Source organism: Panthera uncia, chromosome A2 (genome assembly GCF_023721935.1).
Source record: "Panthera uncia isolate 11264 chromosome A2, Puncia_PCG_1.0, whole genome shotgun sequence".
In the NCBI taxonomy this organism is placed as follows: domain Eukaryota; kingdom Metazoa; phylum Chordata; class Mammalia; order Carnivora; family Felidae; genus Panthera; species Panthera uncia.
This window is the reverse complement of record NC_064816.1, coordinates 146,575,327-146,598,778: the sequence shown is the minus strand read 5'-3', so window position 1 is coordinate 146,598,778 and position 23,452 is coordinate 146,575,327.

Sequence of the window (23,452 nt, the reverse complement as noted above, 5' to 3'; positions counted from 1 at the left end):
AAAGAGGCCATTTCCCCACCACAATTCATTTCCTGTTACATAGTTGAGTAGATAAGCTCTGGCCCAAGCTCTCCTCTCGTCACCACGGTGAGAGGATGGAAGGGGCACTGGGTAAGAAAATGAAAGACTGTGTGTGTGTGCCTATCTGAGGCCGAATCCTGTTTCTTTGGTAGTCTTCTGTCTTCCCGCCTCCACCATCAGTCGGCAGTGTTGATGGACCCAAGCTGAGGGGTCCGGCAAGCAACAGGCACTGCCTCTGTGATGCTGCTGTGCCTTCTGGCTTGCTTTGTCTGCCTGACAACATTAGATCATTCCTTAAATCTTAGGATATATGATGCCTGCTCTGGTCCAGGGTTGAAGTTTCTGGTTTATGCATCCATTTCTGCCTCTGCCTATAAGCTCTCTGAGGGCAAAAATAATATCTGTCCTCTATATTTTCAGTGCCCGTCAGGTGAATGTCCATGACAGGTATTCAATGAACATTAGTTGAATGAATTATTGTGCCTGTGGTATAATTAAATGTCCTGTTTGATGTGAGAGCTTACTAAATATGGGTTCCTAAGGATAGGTAAAATAGATTAAACCCCTCATATAATCAAGATACTTATGATCTTGGAGACCCCCAGAAAATAAGTATATCAGAAAAGCTATCTCTATATTGAATTGCATTCTGGTACTCTATCATAGAGGATAATGATCCTGTAAGATCTCTGTGAGGTCCATTTGTCAATATGACAAAGTCAGTGGCATAGGGCAACTAACCTAGGGGCACTTAGGGGCTCAGTCTCCAAATATGCAACAACAACAACAAAGGGAGCCAGTCTACAAGGCTGTCAGAAGATGTCATCTAAGAGGGAGTCTCCTGGAGTATCAACTCCGGTCATGAAGAATACAGGATACTAGTCTAGAAGTCAGAAGTCCAGAGCTTCAGAGTTTAAAAACTTAAGCAAGCTGAACAATGTTCCTGGCCCTCAATTCCTCTTCTCTAAAATGACATGGTTGGATTATAAGACCTTCATATTAGCTCAATAAAGAGAATATGGGAATAACAGTAGAAGGAAGGAAGAAGAAAAAATGAGGGAGGATAATTAAAGTATTGCTTTGAATTTTAATTTATTTTTGAGAGAGAGAGAGAGAGAGAGAACGAGCATGAGTGGGGGAGGGGCAGAGAGTGAGGGGAACAGAGGCAGCACAGAGCCCGCTGCAGGGCTGGAACCCGTGAACTGTGAGATCATGAACTGAGGTGAAGTTGGAGGGTCAACCAACTGAGCCACCCAGGCATCCCTAAAGTATTGCTTTGAAAGGAGTATTTTGCATGCTGTAGTGATAGAACATGGCATAATTACAAACATTATATTTTATACTGTCATATTAGAAACAAAGAACTATTTGTCCTATACCAAATATTGGGAAAAGGTCAATGGATGTCTTCAAAGGTTTACTCATACATTGTCTGCCTTCTTCTCTCTCCACATCCCCACAATCCCTCCCATCTACTTCTGCCTTTGGCATGAAAATCAGCCCACAGCCATGGGGTTCATCTCACAGAATATGTAGTGGGACTTATCAAGGATCAATGTTCTACTCCCACCACCCTGAAGATCTATGGTGTCAGTCCAGTGTTTAGGGGACTAGGGAGCCAGACCCTGGGTGTCTCATAGGAGAGTAAAAGGAGTAGCACACAAAAAGCTCCAAGGACACTGTATTTTCCTCCATCTAAGAGCCACTGAATAAGGAGGAGAAAGAAATGAGCAAGAAGGACAGATGGCGGGCAGAACCCGAGAAACTGCTAACAGGTGGGAAGGCAAAGAATGCGTGTAGACCACAGGACACCATTTCAACAGCAAAACGTGATTTCCCTCTAGTACAACTCAGCATATTGTTCACGCACAATGATTTAGTGCTTAAAACGATGAATGGGGGGTGGTGGTGGGAAAGAGTGAGAGAATGAATGAATTGATGAATGAGTGATTTCATTCAAAATTCCACTTCCACCATATTCTTCCACTCCAGATCTCAGGTTATTATTTGAGGATATCATTAGGAAATGACAGAAAAATCACTTCCCTCTGTCCTCTCATATGCCAAATGCCCCAATCCTCCGTTTCTCCTATGCAGTCAGAGCAAAGAGAATGACAAACTATCAGGTCCGTTATAACCATGAAACAAAGGGGGAGTAGGCGGCAGTAATAAAACCTAAAGCTGACCAGCCAGCCAGCCTCTCTCAAAGTCACATTTTATATTTTCTGCTCCAACTGTCATTTCTCTAATGCCTATCATATATCTTCCACAAGGTTTCAAATCATATCTACATTGACCCCCACCTCTCCCCAGACTGGGAGTTCTGGACTAGTGGTTGCTTTACAACAAATTCCATGTATCATCAAAATTGACAGGGTTCCCTGGATATTGATGCGTCTGGCTCACTTTGTTTCATTTCTGTGGGAAGAATAAAGCCGAAGTAACAAGAACCATCCCAGCTGGGTATCCCACACGGTCCCATGCAAACGGCCTCACTCAGGTGCCCCTCTGTTTGAGGAGAAAGAATCTCAGTGGAAAAGAGACCATGACATCGTGTGAAAAAAAGCACCGGACCAGTTCAGTCTTAGTTCAAGCCTTCCCACCAATTTACGGTGCGACTTGGTACTCCTTAATTCATGTTCTGGATGCAAACTCAACCTTTAGGAAGCTGGAGGGTCTCATTAGAAAAGGGCAACGAAGGAGCAAAAATATTAACAGACAGGAGTGTGTGGGTGGCAAAGTCAGTTAAGCATCTGACCCTTGATCTCTGCTCGGGTCCCGTTCTTGTGATTCGGGGCACGGAGTCCCGTCTCTGGGTCTGCATTGACAGTGTGGAGCCTGCTTGGGATTCTCTCTCTCCCTCTCTCTCTGCACCTCCCCGACTGCCGTGCACACACGCGTGCGTTTGCGCGCGCTCTCTCAAAACACATACACTTAAAAAAAATCTAAAAAATATTCACAGACATTCCATACAAAATAAAACATTTACGACCAATAAACAACCTCACCTCAGCAGCCGTCAGAGAAATGCAAACCATGAGAAACCGTTTTACCACCACCAGATTGGCCCCACTAACAAAACAATGTCAAGTAATAAAAAGAATCGGCACAAGCATGATCCCTTCTACCTCGCTGGGGAAATTTTCCTTTATAGGAAACAATTCAGCCTTACCCTATAAAGGGGAATATTTTTATACTGTACATCTGGTAACTCCTGGTAGTACAGGTTTATACTACAGGAACACGATTACACTTCAAGTTACTGAATAGATGAGTTATTTACCTATATTCATAGGGATTTAAGGATACAGAAAAAGAGTAGACTCGTGAATGAAGGAGTTAATACATGAGTGTATAGTTTTATCTGTTTACTTGAAACTGTTTTTACAAGCATCTCACTGCATCACGGTCAATGTTAGACAAAGTTGATATTATTGCTATTTTTTGGATGTAAGGAATCAGATGTAGAAATTAATTGATTCACCTAGAGCAAGTGTGGATCCAGACCCAGATGTCAGTTCTTGGTACAAGAGAAAGAATGTTCAGACAAACCTGGGTTTGGAGTTTGGTACTTGCATTTTAAGCACTTGCTGGCACTGACAACCTTGGAAGAACTATTTTGCCTCACTGCGATTCTGTGTCTTCATCTCTTAAAAAAAATGAGGATAATTATGCACACATTCTGGAGTTTTTATAAAGATTAAATGACATAATCTGTGCACAATGCAGTAAATATTAGTATCTATTTTACCTTCTGTCATACAGGTCTCTTTGCAATGAACCACAGACAACGAATGCCTTCTTGCTGGGGACACCAGCCAGGGTCTCTGTGCGACTAGGTGCAGACACGTCTTGAAATCAACGCTCCAGTTGGCCAATTCTATCCTCTCACTTGTTGTTGATGTCTTTCACCACTGACTCAAATCATAGCCCCTCCAGTTCCCACCCTCTTTCATTGCACCTTGGCTGTCTTCCATGCTTTCCTCCTTTCCCTTCCTGCTCTGCAAGCTCTGTGGATCCATGTGAACTTTGCTTCTACTCCCCATCTCCAAGGATGCTACCTCCCTGGATTATCCGCGGTAGACCGCTCACCTTCTCGCTCTCTGCTCCCCTGTGCGGGAGAGACTTTTCACTCCCTTTCTCTCGTTCAGACTTACAACTAAATAGAAAAACTTACCATTCTTACCATTTAACCCCTCTACTTCCACTTTGCCAAATGCATGCCTACCCAATCACTTTTTCAGAAGATTCTGGCTCTAGACTCATGACGTTTTTAAACACTTCTGATTCCACTCACCAGCTGGGTGACTTAAGTGTCTGCACAGTTAACCCACTGACCGCCCCAGATTAACCTTTCCTTGACCTCTTCAATTCCACTTGCCCTCACTTCCCCTTGATTTCAGTGATCCACTCCCTTTGGCACAAGTTTGGCTTTGTTAAAATTCAGAATGACTCATTCTTTAAAAATCCACACCCGAAAGACAAATAATCCAGTGAAGAAATGGGCAGAAAACATGAATAGACACTTCTCTCAAGACGACATCCGGATGGCCAACAGGCACATGAAAAGATGCTCAACGTCGCTCCTCATCAGGGAAATACAAATCAAAACCACACTCAGATATCACCTCACGCCAGTCAGAGTGGCTAAAATGAACAAATCAGGAGACTATAGATGCTGGAGAGGATGTGGAGAAACGGGAACCCTCTTGCACTGTTGGTGGGAATGCAAATTGGTGCAGCCGCTCTGGAAAGCAGTGTGGAGGTTCCTCAGAAAATTAAAAATAGACCTACCCTATGACCCAGCAGTAGCACTGCTAGGAATTTACCCAAGGGATACAGGGGTACTGATGCCTAGGGGCACTTGTACCCCAATGTTTACAGCAGCACTCTCAACAATAGCCAAATTATGGAAAGAGCCTAAATGTCCATCAACTGATGAATGGATAAAGAAATTGTGGTTTATATACACAATGGAATACTACGTGGCAATGAGAAAGAATGAAATATGGCCCTTTGTAGCAACGTGGATGGAACTGGAGAGTGTTATGTTAAGTGAAATAAGTCCTACAGAGAAAGATACCATATGCTTTCACTCTTATGTGGATCCTGAGAAACTTAACAGCAGTCTATGGGGGAGGGGAAGAAAAAAAAAAGAGGTTAGAGTGGAAGAAAGCCAAAGCATAAGAGGCTCTTATAAACTGAGAACAAACTGAGGGTTGATGGGGGGTGGGAGGGAGGGGAGGGTGGGTGATGGGTATTGAGGAGGGCACCTTTTCAGATGAGCCCTGGGTGTTGTATGGAAACCAATTTGACAATAAATTTCATATTAAAAAAAAGAAAAAAATAAAAATCTTAAACTTTAGTATTCCACTGACTCCAACTTAGTATCTTTACTCACTACCTTTTCTTCTAACACACAATCTTCTGATACATGATCTCCACTAGACCCTCTCTTTTCCTACCAGTTAATAATTTTTCCCCTAACCTCTTTTCCTCATTTCCATCTAGAAATGAGTTAGACAACACTCCATAGTCCATTTACCCATTGATGGATGTGGATCACTTGCTCCTTCCAATTGTGTAGAATCCTTCTTGGCAAGTGTACCACTGCTCCAGTGGCAGAGTTAACTATTGCCTGGGATTGAAGATTGCCATGGCAGGGAATGCCCTGCCATGAGGACTAGAACCATGATCAAGACAAGATCCCAACTTCACCAGGGTCCTCCTTAAACATCTCGCCACCCAAACACTCTCAATAGTGGTTTCAAACCTTCACTACTCTTCGCAATTTCCCCAACACTCACTATTGTCTCTAGTCTCTTACGTTGTCAGAAACTGAGGCCACAAAGAGAGAAAACCCTAATCATCCACCTTCACCACCCGCTGACTTCTCTCCAATCATACCCAATCTTTTCTCCTGACTCTGTGCAGGGCAACCTCTTCTAGCTGCACTCAACCCCACCACCAGATCCCATCAACTCCAGACTCCTCAAGGTCCTTGATCTCTGTTTCTTGATCTGTAAATTATAAATGATAACAATATCCTGGGGGAAATAATTTTCTTTAAAGAAGCAGAGCTTTTTAGCAGCAATTCCAGACAGGTTAACCAGTACAGGACATAACCGAAGACACCTCCTGGGCAGAAGGCCAAACCAGCAATGATGAAAGAACTATAATAAATTTTCCATGGACAAGACGGTGTTGTTACTTAAGTTGATAAAAATCCATAATCACTTTGCTGCACGTCAACATTAACCTTTGTTATTATCAAAGTAGAAACCCCCCCAATACCTCAATTACTGTATTATTTTTTCCTCAATTTTACATTCTATTTGAACATTTCTAACATTCTAATAGTCCCATCCCTAGATCATAAGAAAATGGGAGAGCTTAAGAAAAAGAGGTATACACACACCTTTTTTCTGATCAAATATCGGTTGAATTTTTTTCCTTTCTCAACAACCTCCACATCTTAAAAAATCATCCTATGCTGCCTTTGTTTTGTGAAGAGACATAGAGAAAGTGCACACAAGCATGGGAGGAGCACAGGGTGAGAGAGGGAAATTCTTAAGCAGGCTCCATGCCCAACCTGGAGCCTGACAGGGGGCTCGATCTCATGACAATGGGATCATGAGCTGAGCCAAAATCAAAAACTGGACACTCAACCGACTCAGCCACACAGGCACCTCCTAAACTACTTTTACGGGGAGTAATTGCATGGTTTTCCAGCTGCTTTCTGGCTTTAGACATAAGATGGGCTGACCCCTTCCTCAGTCTACTGGGACAGTGATGGTTTGCTCAGATTTTCACTGGGAATGAGAAGCAAAACCGATTTGGCTGACATAAAATGGCACATTTTCTTTGGGCAGGAATTTAAATAGAAGGAATCCAGTGATTTTTTTTTTTTTTCTACCCTGGGCATACAGTCTGTCTTAGAAAGTAACTGTAATAATTCTACCTATCACCATTCTGTGTCTGTAACTAAGAACCTAGAAGCTGACAAGAGTGAACCAGAAGTCTCTACAGAGTCAGTAAGAGGCCTTTGAGGTCTTTTCCTTCCTTTTTGAAGAAAAAGGCTTCCTCTAGAAATATTTTCATACCTTTCCGCCTTTAATTTGAATGCAGATCATTATGTAAGTATTTTAAAATTGCTATGCATCACCATATTCAAGTGGTTTATAAATATATTTACAAAGTAGTAGCAGCATTCTATTTGTAGTAAATTTGAATGTAATACAGCACAGAAAAGAGAGGTACCAAGTTAAGGTATACATTCTGTATTGGGAGTTGCAGATAAAAATAAAACCGAGTTGAACCAAAATCAAGACCAAAAATCTCAATTTCCTATGTTTTCAGTTCCAAGAAATTAATTTTCTGAAATGTAGCAGCTAATATCAGTAAAAACTCTTTAGATTATAAACCTTTTGAGGGAAGAGCTATGTCTTATGTATCTTCGTATCTCCTTTTGCTCTGCACAATGCCTGATTTGCAGGCACTCCAAAACTGCTTTACAAATTATTACAAAAATGATTTAGCATAATTTATCAGTTTATATCATTAGATTTTGCTTCCAAGTTCAAACTGCCTGAAGGCCTGCTGATTACATGACCCATATGCTTTGCTTTCATACATCACTTTTTATCTTCATAAGCATTTTATAACTTGATTTTCAAAAAAACCTTTGAGATGGGTTGTTATTCTCATTTGCCAGCTGAGGCAACTGATCCTAAGAGTTGAATGATTTACCTGATGCGAATTTAGCCAGAAGCAAAGCTGAGACAACAGTCTCTGCCTCAAAGTTCCCAGTCTGGGTCTCTTTCCATTTCAACGTACTGCCATTTTTCATTCCATAAAATACAATTTATGCAAGGTCAGAATAATTCACCCGACTCTTGGAGGTCATCGGGGTCAATGTGGAAGAATATTCATACAGCATCATGTCACGGTGCTTAAATTCTTTGATCTTATTTCCAAGCTGGGTTTGAACCTTTCGTTACTAGTAGCATAATCTTGGGCAATTATTTAAACTTTCTCATCTCTGTCATCTTCTTCACTAACAAAAGCGTAATAATATTCACCTTATTAATTTTCAAGGATTAACTGAGATACTGTAGGAGATAAATGACCAGGCCCACAGCAAAGTGCCCAATCTATGACTGCGGAAATGTAATCACTGAGAATACCAACAAGGAAACAGGTTCTTAAAAACGGAGGTGAGAAAGTCTCCAGGAAGATTTTCCATTTTATACATGTGGCTTGACACCAAAGTCAAGGCTTCTGGGTTTTGTTTGTTTTCCTGACCATTTCCTTTCTCCCAGCTGACCTCCCTCTTCCCCGGCACCCCCTACGTACACATACACCGTTTCTTGCACTTCCAGTCCGCATCGTTCTCTTAGAGCTTCTCTCCGCGTGCTTATCCGCACCTGCAAAGCCATGCCTACCGACAGGTATCTCTCAATGCACGGCCTACTCAGTGGCCTAGAGGATGGAGCTGCTCAACTACCATCTTCCGGCATTCCCTGCTATCAGAGGCTCCCGTTGCCATGGAGGAAACCAACTTGGGGGACCACGTTGGCCCTCTTCCCGTAGCCGTGGCTGGCAAGAGCACATTGACGCACCTAAAAGTCCTACACGCCACAGAGCTGTGCGTGATTTTCAGTTTGAGCCAACTTGGTGTTTAAATATGAGTCCAGATATCCCCTTTTGCAAAACAAAAAGGTGGTATCTATAGGTATTCAACTCTCTGAAAGAAGTCTATTCGCCAATGGTTTTCCTTGTGTTTATGAGTACGCACACTCTCCTTCTGTGGCATTTAGCTTGGGATAATTTTGGGCTCTCTGTAGGTAAGCTTTCAGACCATCTTAATCGCTGTTCCATTCTCCTGCTGAGTTCCTGTGAGATCATCTGACACTGTATCGATTTAAAACATGATACTATGTTTAAAAGCTTGTTGGTTCTTACCTCTGCCTGTCTGTCTGTCTTTCTTTCTTTCTTTCTTTCTTTCTTTCTTTCTTTCTTTCTCTTTCCCTCTCTCTCTCTGTCTCTTCCTTCCTTCCCTCCTTTCTTTCTTTCTTTCTTTCTTTCTTTCTTTCTTTTTCTTTCTTTCTTTCTTTCTTTCTTTCTTTCTTTCTTTCTTTCTTTCTCCTTCCCTCTCTCTCTGTCTCTTCCTTCCTTCCCTCCTTTCTTTCTTTCTTTTTCTTTTTCTTTCTTTCTTCCTGGCATTTAGTTTGAGATATCTTGTGTTCTCTGTAAGTAAGCTTTCAGACCATCTTAATCGCTGTTCCATTCTCCTGATGAGCTCCTGTGAGATCATCTGACACTAAATCAATTTAAAACACAATACTACCTTTAAAAGCTTGTTGGTTCTTACCTCTGCTTGCTTGCTTGCTTTCCCTCCTTCTTTCCTTCCTTCCTTTTTTTCTTTTTCTTTTTTGTGATTGCAAGAACCTCTTTTCCTCTTGCCCTAAAACGTTCCCCAAAGATAATATCAAGTTGAAGAATCGCTGATTGAAGAACTGAGTTTTGGTCAATGAAATATTAGCTTCGCATAGATGCATACAGTAACATAATCAGAGAATTCATATTACAATGCAAAACGTCTTAGGTCGCCTTAGTAAAGAAACCAAAAAATGCTAACCCGGTTATGTTCCTATTGTGTATTTTGTTTTCACTCTGGGTTGGGGGGGGGGTGGTGGTGGGAAACAATAATTGTAAGCTGAATTGTTTCCACTAGAAATGAAAGAAACAGATCAGGAGGCTACACTGCATCAGGAATAGTTGAAGGCATAGAATAAAAGGACCACATGCAAAGAGATAACATGTCTAAGGGGCATTGGATTTATTCTGCACGGCCCGAGATACCACCTCAGTTATGGCTGGATGTCACCAGGAGACCGATGCCAGCTGAAAATAAGAAAGATCCCTGATGATGGGTGTGCTCCTGTAATGGGATGGGCCGCACTACAAAACCGTGAGCTTCCGGGCACTGAAAATGTCCACAGAAAGGCCGAATGCCTGTCCGCTACATGAACTGAACACAGAGCCCCTATGGGAGCTGGGCTTCGTGATCTCCACGTTCCCTTCCGACCCTCAGAGGCTATGATTAAAACGGAAAGGTGACCACATCGCATCTCCCAGCACGGAATGAAGACTCTGACAGAGGTTAGACACCGACGGGAAGGACAAAGACAGATTTTGAAGGGAGAGAAAAAGAGAGAGAGAGAAGAAAAGAACTAAATGGAAAAAAGAAAAAAAGATCCTCCAGTACATTGTCTGTGGCCGCCCCAGTGAATGCCTGCAAACCAGCAAAGCATGAGACGAAATCAAAGAGGAGAAAGAGATTTGGGAAAAACTAAATTCTTTCTCTGCATTCCTCTTCACCCCAGAGGATGATGAGCAAACGGCCTGCCCTGGGGTTATTCTTCCCCGACGGTGAAGGTGAGCCTCTGTCAAGGAGTGATGTGTTAAATGAAAGGGTAAAGGGACAAGAGAACTAAAAATGCCAGACATCACAGAAAAAGGACGCGAGTTCTGAAGGATGAGACAGCGGCACTTTGGGCTTCCTGAGGAAAACGTGTTTTTATCTTTCAAAATAGGCACTTTGAAAACGGAGTCCTGCAGGGGTCCCGGGTTGTTACTGGGTCCTCCAGGACCAGTGGCCAGGAGCACTTCCTAAGGGATGGAGGAAGATGAGCTTCTGGAAGCTGCCAGGACACAAAAGGCTGTTTTTTTCCACACATGAAGCAGAAGTCAGATGAGGGTCTTCCCAGGGAAGTTTCCAGCTCCCACGGAGGGAGAGGATCTTTGGGAAGATGACAGCGGGTCCCCATGAGAGAAAAACAACAGACCTGAAATACGGCATTTTTATGCCATTGTCTTACTAGGGTAACGTGCAAAAGACCTATGCTAGCCGTTCAAAAGAAAGACTGCTGGACTCCTTGTACCCTCAAGGCCTCCTCCTGCTGAGGCTCAGCTCAGTCTTTAGAGGCTACATAGGGGTTTTCAACACATTTTTTTTCCCAATAAAATCTCATCACAGGCTTTAAAAAAGAAGATACATTTTTCATTTTTTGAGGAACCTCCATACCGCTTTCCACAGGGCCTGCACCAATTTGCATTCCCTTACGAGTATCCTTATCATGATGAGCACTGGGTGAAGTACAGAATCGCTGAATCTCTATATTATACACCTGAAACTAATATAACACTGTATGCTAATTATACTTCAATACTAAACAAGTAAATAAGTAAGATATACAAGGAGGGAGGAAAATTCACAAATAATAAATTAAAATAAAAAGCAAAGGGGCACCTGGGTGGCTCAGTCGGTTAAGCGTCTGACTTCAGCTCAGGCCATGATCTCACAGCTCGTGGGTTCGAGCCCTGCGTGGGGCTCTGTGTGGACAGCTGGAGCTTGGAGCCTACTTCTGATTCCTTCTGTGTCTCCCTCTCTCTCTGCCCCTCCCGTACTCATGCTCTCTCTCTCTCTCTCTCTCTCAAAAATAAATAAACAGTAAAAAAATTTGGTGGAGGGGGGGGCACCTGGGTGGCTCAGTCGGTTAAACGTTCGACTTGAGCTCAGGTCATGATCTCATGTCTCATGAGTTCGAGCCCTGCGTCGGGTTCTGTGCTGACAGACCAGAGCCTGGAGGCGGCTTTGGATTCATGTTTCCCTCTCTCTCTGCTCCTGCACCACTCATGCTCTGTCTCTCTTCTCTCTCAAAAATGAATAAATATTAAATTAAAAAAAAATGTTTATTAAAAAAGTTTTAAATAAAATAAAAAGCAAAGAAAATATCTCAGTGATTATAACATGGCACTCACCTTGACTCTGCCTTGAGTTACATATACGTTTTTGGCAGACCAGTCCAGACATATTTATAGGTTCAAAGAAAAGCTAAGGAAGGTATTAATAACAGAGTGTAAAAAAAGATAAACTTTTCAAGCCCTGAAAAGACAGAGGAAACTTAAATGTGTATTACTTAGTAAAAGAAGCCAAGGTGAAAAGACTGCATGCTCTATGATTCCAACTCTATGACATTCTAGAAAAAGGCAAAACTATGGAGGCAATTAAAAGAACCATGGTTTCCAGGAGGTTGGGGGTGAGGGTTGAGGGACAGATAGGCAGAGCACAGAGGATTTTTAGGGCACTAAAACCTGTGTCTGTAGGACACTGTAATGGTGGATACATGGCAGTATATATTCACCCTAACCCACAGAATGTACAACACCAAGGCTGAACCAACCCTCACAGTTGGGTGATGACGGTGTTCCGGTGTGGGGGCATCGACTGTAACGTGCCACCCTGGAGGGCTAGACTGATACCAGGGGAAACCATGCACGTGTGGAGGCAGGGGACTTATGGGAAACCTCTGTACCCTCCTCTCAACTTTGCTGTGATTCTGAAACGGCGCTTAAAAAAATGAAGTTTTTAAAATTGGGGGAAAAAAGACAAACCTCTCCCTGAGTTGTACGGAAGAAATGCATATGGAAAGTTGCCCTTATTGTCCAGGTTAGTGCACTCTGCTTTGCTTCCATCACCATCATCAGTTTGAACGTCTTGTTCACAATAATAATATAGAAATTGGACAGTCATCCACACTCTTCTCTCAACCAGCGGGAGGTTCTTGATAAATCAGGGACTTTTCGGAGCTTAATTCTCCTCACACGATGATGGTGCAGGGTGACGTTATATCTTAGGCACCGTTTGGTCTAGGAAGTAAATGATTCTATTTGTCTCATTTTTGGTTTTGTTTTGTTTCTTAAATTCCACACATGAGTGAAATCATATGGTATTTAGCTTTCTCCGACGGACTCATTTCGCTCAGCATTATACCTTCCATGAGAACAAACTGGGATCCCTCCATGAGAACAAACTGGTGGTTTCCAGAGGGGATGCATGAAGTAGATGAAGGGCATTAAGAGGACACTTACCATAGTGAGCACTGAGTAACGTACAGAATTGTGGGATCGCTATATTGTACACCTGAAATTAATATGTTAATTATATTGGAATTTAGAAAATGAATTTAGGGGCGCCTGGGTGGCTCAGTCGGTTAAGCGTCCGACTTCAGCTCAGGTCACGATCTCACGGTCCGTGAGTTCGAGCCCCGTGTCGGGCTCTGGGCTGATGGCTCAGAGCCTGGAGCTTGCTTCTGATTCTGTGTCTCCCTCTCTCTCTGCCCCTCCCCCGTTCATGCTCGGTCTCCCTCTGTCTCACAAATAAATAAACGTTAAAAAAAAATTAAAAAGAAAATGAATTTAAAGAAATTAAATTTGAAAAAAAAAACAGAAAAGGTAAATGATTCTAGATGTTGGTTGAAACGGCTCATGGAAGATTCTGAATGCCAAGTTAAGGTGTCTGGATGTTATCCTGCATATCATGGATGAAGGGTTTTAAGCCAGAGGCTGATATAATAGTGGTAGTATTTTTGGAAGATTAATCTCATAACAGGATGCAGGATGAATTGTACTAAGAAAAGCTTAGTGTTACGAAGTTCAGATAAGAGGTTAATGCAGTAAACCCGGGCCTGAGCAGATAAGGAGATGAACCAGAGCCCTGTCCTGGAGTCTTTCTGTAGGACTGTATTATTAGCTGGGCAGGGTCAAACCCCTGTTCTACTTGACAGTCCTTCAAATGTCAGGGAACAATATGCTTCTACTTGGTCCCTGCTTGTCCAGGTTAAACTTCCTCAGTGTGTCAGCTGATCCTCAAATGTGCATTACTTAATGGGTAGAGATATTTCAAAGTCAAGCAGACATCTTATCACTTATTGGCTGTGTTATATAACCTTCCTAATTCACATTTTGTTTCATGCACGACGCGCAAACAAGAATACCCAACCCCCGGGGTTTTGGAAAGGATAACATTTGTATCTTATCCTTTTATTTTATTTGTAGTTTATGGTTTGGAGCCTAATAAATCTTTAATAAATCGTGTTGAATTTTATCTTCGTGCCAGCCTATTTGTCTCCTCTGGAAACGGTCCAGGTTGTGAGTGCTTTTCTTAGTTTGTGATTCAGAATTAACAGTGATGATTATGATGGCTAACTCACTTTGGGCCAGGTTCCATTTTTGAGCCCCTGGGCTATGCTCTTAAGCCTCATGAAAACTCTGTAAGCCATGTACTACTGTTAATTCCATTTTGCCCTTGAGGAAACTAAGGCACTAGCTGATTGAGGAACTTCCCCAAACTCACAGGACCAGAAGACCGTCACAAAGCCAGGATTTAACCGGCAATCTATTTCCGGAGTCTACATCCTGAACCACCATACAAGGTTTCCTGTCCAGGAGTGGTCTGTCAGAGAGTAGGACTGCTACCTTCTTGTTCAGGTCACTTCCTAAAATTGCACTTACGGCTTTACAACATCTGAATCACGCAACAGATTTACTGATTCTGTCATCAAATTAAGTGACTCTTTGATACAAACTGCTATATGACTTCTTCCTATTTGGTTTATTTTTAGAATATTTGTGTGTAGAATATTATCTCAAATACCACCTAGCTCGTTTTGGCTCATTATTTAAACCTACTGATGTTGCTTAGATTTCTGACTCCGAATTGTAAACCTGTTACATTTGTTTTGTTTTGTTTTTGTTTTTGTTTTCCCTGAGGCTTTTTTTCTAGGTTTCCTCTTGGCCATCAATAAATGTGTTACAAAGCATAAGAACCAAGCACAGAACAAAACACAACTGGTTCCCAAACACTGATATGCAATCAACACTCTCTGGATATAAATGTATTTCTGGCTATGGACTCACTTACATAAAACTTCTTACATTCCACAATACTTAATTATCACTGTCAGTCTAGTTTCTCCTGTGAAACTTCACAAAATGCCAATTTAAACTATACGAAAATGTGAGTTTTATTCCTGCCACTGTACCCGTTACATGACCTTTCCTTAATTCATTTAAGTTAAATGAAGCTCTGTCTCCTCACGTGGAAAATGTAGATAGTAAGTTCTGCTATATTTATTTTGATTTTTCTGTTGTTGTTACAAATGCAAGAACATCTAATGCTATTTACTTGCTATGTCAATCCCAGAAATGTATTTTAGAGAAGAAAATGTAATAACACTTACATAGAATGCTACCATACGAGAAGTCCTTTTGCATATTTTTTTCTCAGTTAGTTGGGGCAAACACAACTACACAACAAGTTGGGGTTGTGTAGTTTCTCAACACAACCGGTTAGTTGGGGCAAAGAAATACTATCTTTACAGATAAAGAAACACTGAAGCCACAGGGGTTAATTTCCCAAATCTACATCACTTGACCAGGGCACACTAGAACTTGAGCTCAAGTCTGTTTAAGTCAAGTACACAGTATTGTTACTCAAACCAGTAAAGCCCAGAATGAAATTACAAGTTCAGTGGGCTCTCCACCTGTGGAAACCTATAAATGGAGAGGGGAAAATAGTCCTTCTTCTAAAAGGAAACAGAACTCGTTCTCATAAAGGGAAAAGAGTCATGGGATTTGCATTGTATTTTAAGAGCTCTTGTGTGGTCCCTTCCCTTTCCTGCTGTCCCCTTCCCTGTGGGGACCAGCTGGTGGATGCCTATGATGGCCAGTGTCACCCAAATTAGAAGTCCAGAATGCTGTGAAAGGAATCCAGGGAGGCAGTTTTCCTCAACTAAAATCATTGTGTCTGGTGGTCCTGCTCCCAGAACTGGAACTATTTACTCATTCGACAGCTCCATGACCCTGTTCTAAGGGCGAAACAATGTTCCAAGCAATGGACTGTTCCAGAGTAGCCTGGAGACCGTATTCAGATTCTACAAGAAGCAGAAGCAAGGGCCAGGCTATTCAACCCCATTCTGCCCAGCTGGCCACTTCCGGCCTCCAGAAATGCCCTCCGCTCCCCTCTCGCAATCAGTGAAGTGCACTCGTCCAGTGACATTCCTAGCCCTGCCCGTGACAATGCCGATACTCACCGTCACGAAGCCTTCAGGCTCAATCCCTGTTTATTTCTGGGCCAACCACTCGATTAGAGAACAACCCCAGGAGATCCTCCCGGGTGACACTTCATACCAGAAATGTCATCACCGAGCACGTGTGTGGTAATGAAAGCAAACCTGAGTTCTGTTTCCCGCACCTACGTGATACGCAACGGTCATGTCTGAGGTCAAGTGTGATTCCAAGACCTGATTCTCTATTTTGCAATCCCATCTCATGTATTTATGTCAATCAAAAGAAAATTCTTTATGCTTCTTCATTTGGATAAGTGTACAAGGCTCATTTTCTCATCAGCTTACTTGAAAACCTAATTATACTGAACCAGATGTGTTTTACACCAATGGATGTGGCGAGCAGTTGGTTTTTGACAACGACAAAATGTCAGTTCAAACTGCTTAGACTTTACCCTGGGAGCTGGAGTCCAGTGCAATCACAGTCATTGCCTCATCTCTTATTTTTAGCTTATTAAATAAAAAAGGTGACCATCAGTGAATGTATTAGAATAAAGTGAATCTACACGCAAGACAGAGCTCAGAAAAGTCATTCGTATCTAAAAAAAAAATCATTGAGAAATGACATAGCTTTACTAAATTCTGAAATGAGTTCTTAGGTTCAGTGCGGCTTCTTGTTCATTCATAGGAATTAAGGTGAGAAAAAAGGAATTTTTACTATAGTCTAAATTCTCTGTAATTCTAACATTATTCTAACTGCCCTGAACCTGTATGTTTGAGTCAATGAGGATGATGCCTTCATTTATGTGGCCAATGAAAACTATGATCATTCTTTCTATAGATCACTGAGTAAATCAGAAAGAAAATATCAAAATCTACCTATTTTCATTCCAGTCAAAACCTCTGCCTTTGGGCCAGGAGACAACAAGAAAAGCTGAAGTATATTAGTATTCAGAACGTAATGAAGTGCAATGTACTCCTGGTTTAAATCACTGAGCTTATAAGAAACTCTATTCATGTTGACTGGCTTAATAGAAACGGTTTGATCTTGGGGCTTGAAGGCATGTGTGACCTTGATCTGTTTGAAATAGGGCAGATTACAGAATCGCAGTAACACAACGTCTCCAGCTATATTCAGACACCTCAATTTAGAGCCTTCTCAATTTCCAAAAAAAAAAAAAAAGGAAGCAGAGACATAAAGGGGTAATATAGAAGAAAATGCCAAACGCACTATGAGAACCTATACAAGCATGTTGCAGATATGTGAAAACTATAGTTGATTTTCTGATTCTGAGGTGGCACAAAGTAATTGTAGAGAATTTACATAGAGAAGCAAAGCAAAGAAAGTGGCCGTTGTACTTAAGTTGTGTGTTACTTCCTTTCTTCATTTCTATGTATACACAAAACTCAGAAACATAAGCACACACACAAAGGATCTTAAACGAAGTACTATGACCGACTTGTAATCTGCCATGACGTATCTGGCAGAGCAGAAATCTCCCGTTTCCCTGGCTCTTTTATCCTTCCATGGAAATTTTAGAATTGGCTTACAAAGTTACATGAAAATTACTATTAAAGATTTTAATTAGAATTTCCCGGAGTCTAACGCACAACTAAAAGAGAATAGATATCTTTAATATACTGTGTTCTTAGCCTTGAATATAAATTGAATCTCCATTTATTGAGATCATTAATGCTTTTTACACAGTTTCATGATTTTTCATGTCTTGCCATTTTTTTTATTTCTAGATTAAGGATACTCTCTGATACTATAGTAAATAATGCCCTCTTTGAAATTGTATTTTTTGGTTGTTTGTTGCTGGGGCATAGAAAGGCAACTTCCTTTTGGCATGTTAGTCTTTTGTTCAGTCACCATACTATAAACTCTTCTATTATTTCTAATAATTTATCTGGAGATTGTTTTGTGTTTCCTGTGTAAAAAAATTATATTACGTGTAAATAATGAGAGGTTTATTTATTACTTGATTTTTTAAATGTTTATTTATTTTGAGAGGGAGAGAGACCACAAGAGTGAGCGGGAGTGGAACAGAGAGGGAGACAGTGAGAGAAATCCAAGCAGGCTCTGTGCTTGAGAGCAGAGGATTTTGGAGGAGCTCACCACAGAGCCCCACACAGGGCTCAAACCCTTCAACTGAGATCATGACCTGAGCCAAAATCAAGAGTTGGACACTTACTGAGCCACCCAGGCCCTCCTTATTTACTACTTTCTAAGGCTCATCCTGTTGTTGTTGTTGTTGTTGTTGTTTAAGCCTCATCCTTCTAATTTCTATTTTCTTGCTCAATACGCTAGACAGGAACTCCACATGTCAAAGCAATTGTGATGGTTTCTGGTTTCACTCCTGATATTAAAGAGAAACACGTCTAGTGCTATAAGCATAATCGATGAAGTAGAATGTTACCAGATCGTGGGGCTCATTGAGTTCTATCTCTTACTATACTGCAAGCCCTTCAAAGACAAGTGCTATTTCTTATGTGTTCTTATTTCTACCTTGCATCACATGGGGTGGGGGTGGGGTGGAAAGTTTACAGAACCAGGCATGGCCACTAAGCCAGTGATGTCCAGTAGCAATGACGACGTGTCCAATCTGCATCAGGGGTAACCAATGTCAGTGGTGCCTCCAGTATTGACAGAAGAACTATGGCTGTCCAGTTCCTCCCATGAATGGATTCAGGAAAATAATACAAGGCCAAAACATTTAACCTTACTTTGAAGTTAAAATAGTATTTTTCCAAGACTTTACGTCTGGTCATATTTATTTCTTTTTTTTTTTTAATTGTTTTTTTTAACGTTTATTTATTTTTGAGACAGAGAGAGACAGAGCATGAACGGGGGAGGGGCAGAGAGAGAGGGAGACACAGAATCGGAAGCAGGCTCCAGGCTCTGAGCCATCAGCCCAGAGCCCGACGCGGGGCTTGAACTCATGGATCGCGAGATCGTGACCTGAGCTGAAGTCGGACGCTTAACTGACTGAGCCACCCAAGCGCCCCGAGTCACATTTATTTCTTTAAGAAGTGAATGTCAGAATAATAAAGATAAAGAATTAAAGAATGCTTCCTTCCTCAGCAATGAGTAAGCATCTGTTTCATTTTCAGTATTGTGCTAAGTGCTGGGGATATCGTTAATCATAAAGCAAGTCTGTTATGAGGAATTTACTGTTCACTTAGGGCAAGTTTCTCAAACTTGATTATATATGAAAATCACCTGGAGAACTTTTAGAATGTTTTGATGCTCAGGCTGCACCCCATCCCAATGAAATTACAAGCTCTGAGCGTGAGACCCAAGGGAGTCTTTTTTGAAAGCTCCCCAGTGATCCCAATGTGCAGGCACGGTTGAGAACCACTAAGTTAGAGTTTGGGCATATAAACGTAAGACATTTTTCAACTAGTCTATACAACTTAAGTGCAAGTGGAATGATAGATAGAGGTGAAAGATGAAGACTTGGGCCTTGAGAAAATGGTAGGCATTGATTGTGTGTGTCATAACTAAGAAACCATTACCTGGCCCAAGATCACAAAAATGTATTCCTTGTGATCTATGTGTTTATCTTTATGCAACAGCACACTGCTAATAAATTTTGAAATTGGAAAGAGTGAGTCCTTCAACTGTATTTTTCTTTTTCAATATTGCTTTGGCTATCCTGGGCCCCTTGCGTTTCCATATGAGTTTTAGGATTACCTTGTCAATGTCTGCAAAATGATATCTGGATTCTGATAAGAGATTATGTTGAAGCTCTATCTTAGCAATATTAAATCTTCTAATCCATGAACATGACCTACCTTCCCATTTTTTGGTCTTGTTTCATTTCTTTCAACTACGTTTTGTAGTTTTCACAGTACAAATTCTACACTTCTGTTAAATTTACTTCTGAGTGTTTTATTATTTTTGATGTTACTGTGAATGGATTAGTTTCTTAATTTCATTTCAGATTTTTCATTGCTAGTTTATAGAAATACAATGATTTTGTGTGTGCTGACCTTGTATCCTACATCCTTGATGAACTCATTTACAGATCTAATAGTTTTTCAGTGGATTTCTTAGAATTTTCTGTATAAAGATTATCTCTAGAGATAATTTTTCTTCTTCTCCTTCTTCAGAGGTTTTTGCAACTGTGTATCTTCTTTGTTCTTTGGCCAGATGTCCTTGCCAGAACTTCCTGTACAATGCTGAATAGAAGCAGACATCCTTGTCTTGTTCCTGATCTTAGGGTGAGACATTTACTGTTAAGTTTAATGCTACCTGTGCTTTCTTCACGGACACCCTTTATCAAGTTGAGGGTGTCCCCTTGTATTCCTACTTTGTTAATATTTTTTTATCATGAGGACGTGTTGGACTTTGTCAGACGCTTTTTCTATGTCTATTGAAAAGATCATGTGTTTTTTTGTGTGTTTTACTGTTTTGATATTGTGTTACAGATTTTTCAGATGTTAAACCAGTTTTGCAGTCCTAACACAAATCTCACTTGGTCATGATGTGTGATAATTTGTATATGTTGTTGGAGTCAGTTGCTAGTATTTTGTGGAGAATTTTTATGTCTATATCCATAAGAGATATTGACCTATAGTTTTCTTGTGATGTCTTTGCCTGATTTTGGTGTCAGGATAACACTGCCCTCATAGAAAAGGTTGGGCACTGTTCTCTCCATTGCTGTCTTTTCAGAGTTGGTAAATAATTGACTTTAATTCTTCTCTTAAACATTTAATAGAATTCACCAGTGAGGTTATCTGGGGCTGGGCTTTTTGCTGTGGATAGGTTTTAATTACACTTGTCATACGTCTATTCAAAATTTCTATTTCTTCTTTTTAACTTTTTTTAACGTTATTCATTTGTGAGAGACAGAGGGAGACACAGCGCAAGCGGGGGTGGGGGCAGAGAGAGAGGGAGACACAGAATCCGAAGCAGGATCCAGGCTCTGAGCTGTCAGCACAGAGCCCGATGTGGGGCTTGGACCCACGAACCGCAAGATCATGACCTGAGCTGAAGTCATACACTTAATCAACTGAGCCACCCAGGTGTCCCTCTATTTCTTCTTAAGTCATCGTTTTTATGGATATCGTTACTACTTAACCAAATGTAATCTACATAGACCACCAAGATGAAATTGGCAGAGGGAGCTCCTCCAAAAACCTCAGTGGCCTGGTCTCCTTGTCTCTGGGGGCCTTCTGAGACAACCCTGAAAAAGCACTATGGCTCTACAGGGCACAGTTTGAAAGTCTCCAATGCAGGGATAAGCACCATAAGTTTGTTTTTTGTTTGTTTGTTTCTGATCAGCCTACTGAATTTTAGATGTATCCAGGATATTCTTGTTTGGGGATCTAGATATCTGGATTTGAAATGTATGTTTTAGTCGAAAATTAAAACAAGACATTTAAGGGGTTAATAAGGAAGAAAAAACACAGTCTTCAAAGGATCAAGTCAAGAAGGCAAGTCTGGACAGTGTACGTCAGGTCTGCAAAGTCAAGGAAGGAAAAACAGAAGTGTTCGTGAGTGTGTAATGTCATAAAGGAAACAAGAAATGATTTCAAAAAGATCTTTGGATTCGGTATCTTAGTACAACATGGTGCTTTCCATGATCTACAATCAACAGCCTCCAAGTGTAATCATCTGTCCCTTTGGGACGTATCCTACTTGGCCCGCTCTCTGACAATACCCAAAGGCATCCTCATAGCTCCAGGAGATTCTTCCCATTTCTGTTTGCTGTCTTAAACTGTTCCTGCTGCTTTGATGCTTGGAACTTGCCACTTTAGGAATAAAAATCTTTATCACTTAACTGCTATACTTAGTGCATTATCTCTCTCCGGGTTTCAGCTGTTCCTGCTGTGCATTTGCTGGAACAAAAATCCCTTTTCTGTCTTTGTGCCCAAAGTAGTTCAAGTGAATTGAAAGCTAAAGTATTGTCATTTTCCAACATACTTAAATTCTCTTATCAGAAAAGACACATTTATACTTTTTTTCCTATTTGTCATTTATACCCACTTCCAAAAAGATTCTGAAGATGTTTATGAACATTAACCATGCACATATCTAAGTCACTGAAGCCAAGAATGAATTAAAGTATCCCAGTAATGTAAATAAAGAAATGATTATACCAGAAAACAGGACAAGATAATTTTGGTCATGGAACAGCCTATGAAATCCCAAGACTCCTACAGATAAAACAAAGTGGGAATATGGGAGAAAGACCTTCCTGGCCATTATTTTTTATTGTGTAACCAATGGCAAGTTTAGTTGCAGAATCAATATATCAGCCCCCCCAAAATCTCCTAGAGAAGTGTTTCTCAAATTTTAACGTGCAAACAAATCAGCTGAGACTCTTACTAAAATGCAGACCATTATCCAGAAGGTCTGGGGTCTAAACATCTGCATTTGAAACCAGGACCCAGATGAAGTTGAAGCACAATGAGATCCTTTTGAAATTTTTACTGCTGGCACGGTCCAGAGAGCAATTCAGCAAAGTACAACAGAAAAATGGGGTTTTCCTTTTTAAATACCAAAGGGATTTCCTTTTTAAATACCAAAAGCAAGTTATAGCCCTCAAGTTAAAGATGATAAAGAGAAAGGAACTGGCAAATAATCTGGAATTTTCCTTGCTGAATTCATAACGCCCTTTCTCATTCAACATGTTATTTCAGACTCTTAACATACGTTTAAAGGAAGATTGTCAGCTATGTCTATTATGAAAGCGAATAGATGACGGGAGCACCACATAAAAAAATCATAGGCAGCTCTGCCTATCACCCGGAGTAGCAGACGATGAGGAAAGGTGAAAGGATTTGAGAGTCTAAATCATTCACAAGTATCTTCCAGATTGAGAAAATAAAGCTCTCGGTTGGCCACAATATGCAGTCCTGCCTCTGTATGGTGGGACTCGCTATTGATTGAATGAAAGAATAAATAAAGCAATGCAAATATATAAACTACATCAGTCTACAGGCCAGATAGCCTAGGTGGTATCCTTTACATTTATGGAATATGAACTCATATACCGCATATGTAACTCATAGCAAATGAAAATTCAGCTAGATTATCCCTGCCACTGGTGCCAGTGCTTTATCATCAACCCTTCTTTATTTCTTTGTTCTAATAGTTTCTCATACACAGCATGTACTGAGCTTTCCTTTTAAAATACAGTCTGACAATCCATCATTTAATGGAACACTCAGCACATTTATATTTATTGCAATGACTAAGAGACTTGGTATTAATCTTTCCATTTAACAGGATTATTATTTATTCTCCCTCGGTGGTTTCTTCTTTATCCTTTTTCTTATTTTTGCTGACTTAATAAATATTTTATTCATTATATTTTTGTCTTTGTTAACTTGGAGGTTCACTACCTCCCCCTAATTAGTAACCTTCATTTTTCCTCGACAAACAGACATGTATCTTCTCTACCTTTTGAAAACGGAATGCCGATATTCCACTCTTCCCCCAACTGGCTCTGTTCTTCAGTCTCACAATTGTTTACATTCTCTATGAATAGCTTTCTTCTCTCTATGAT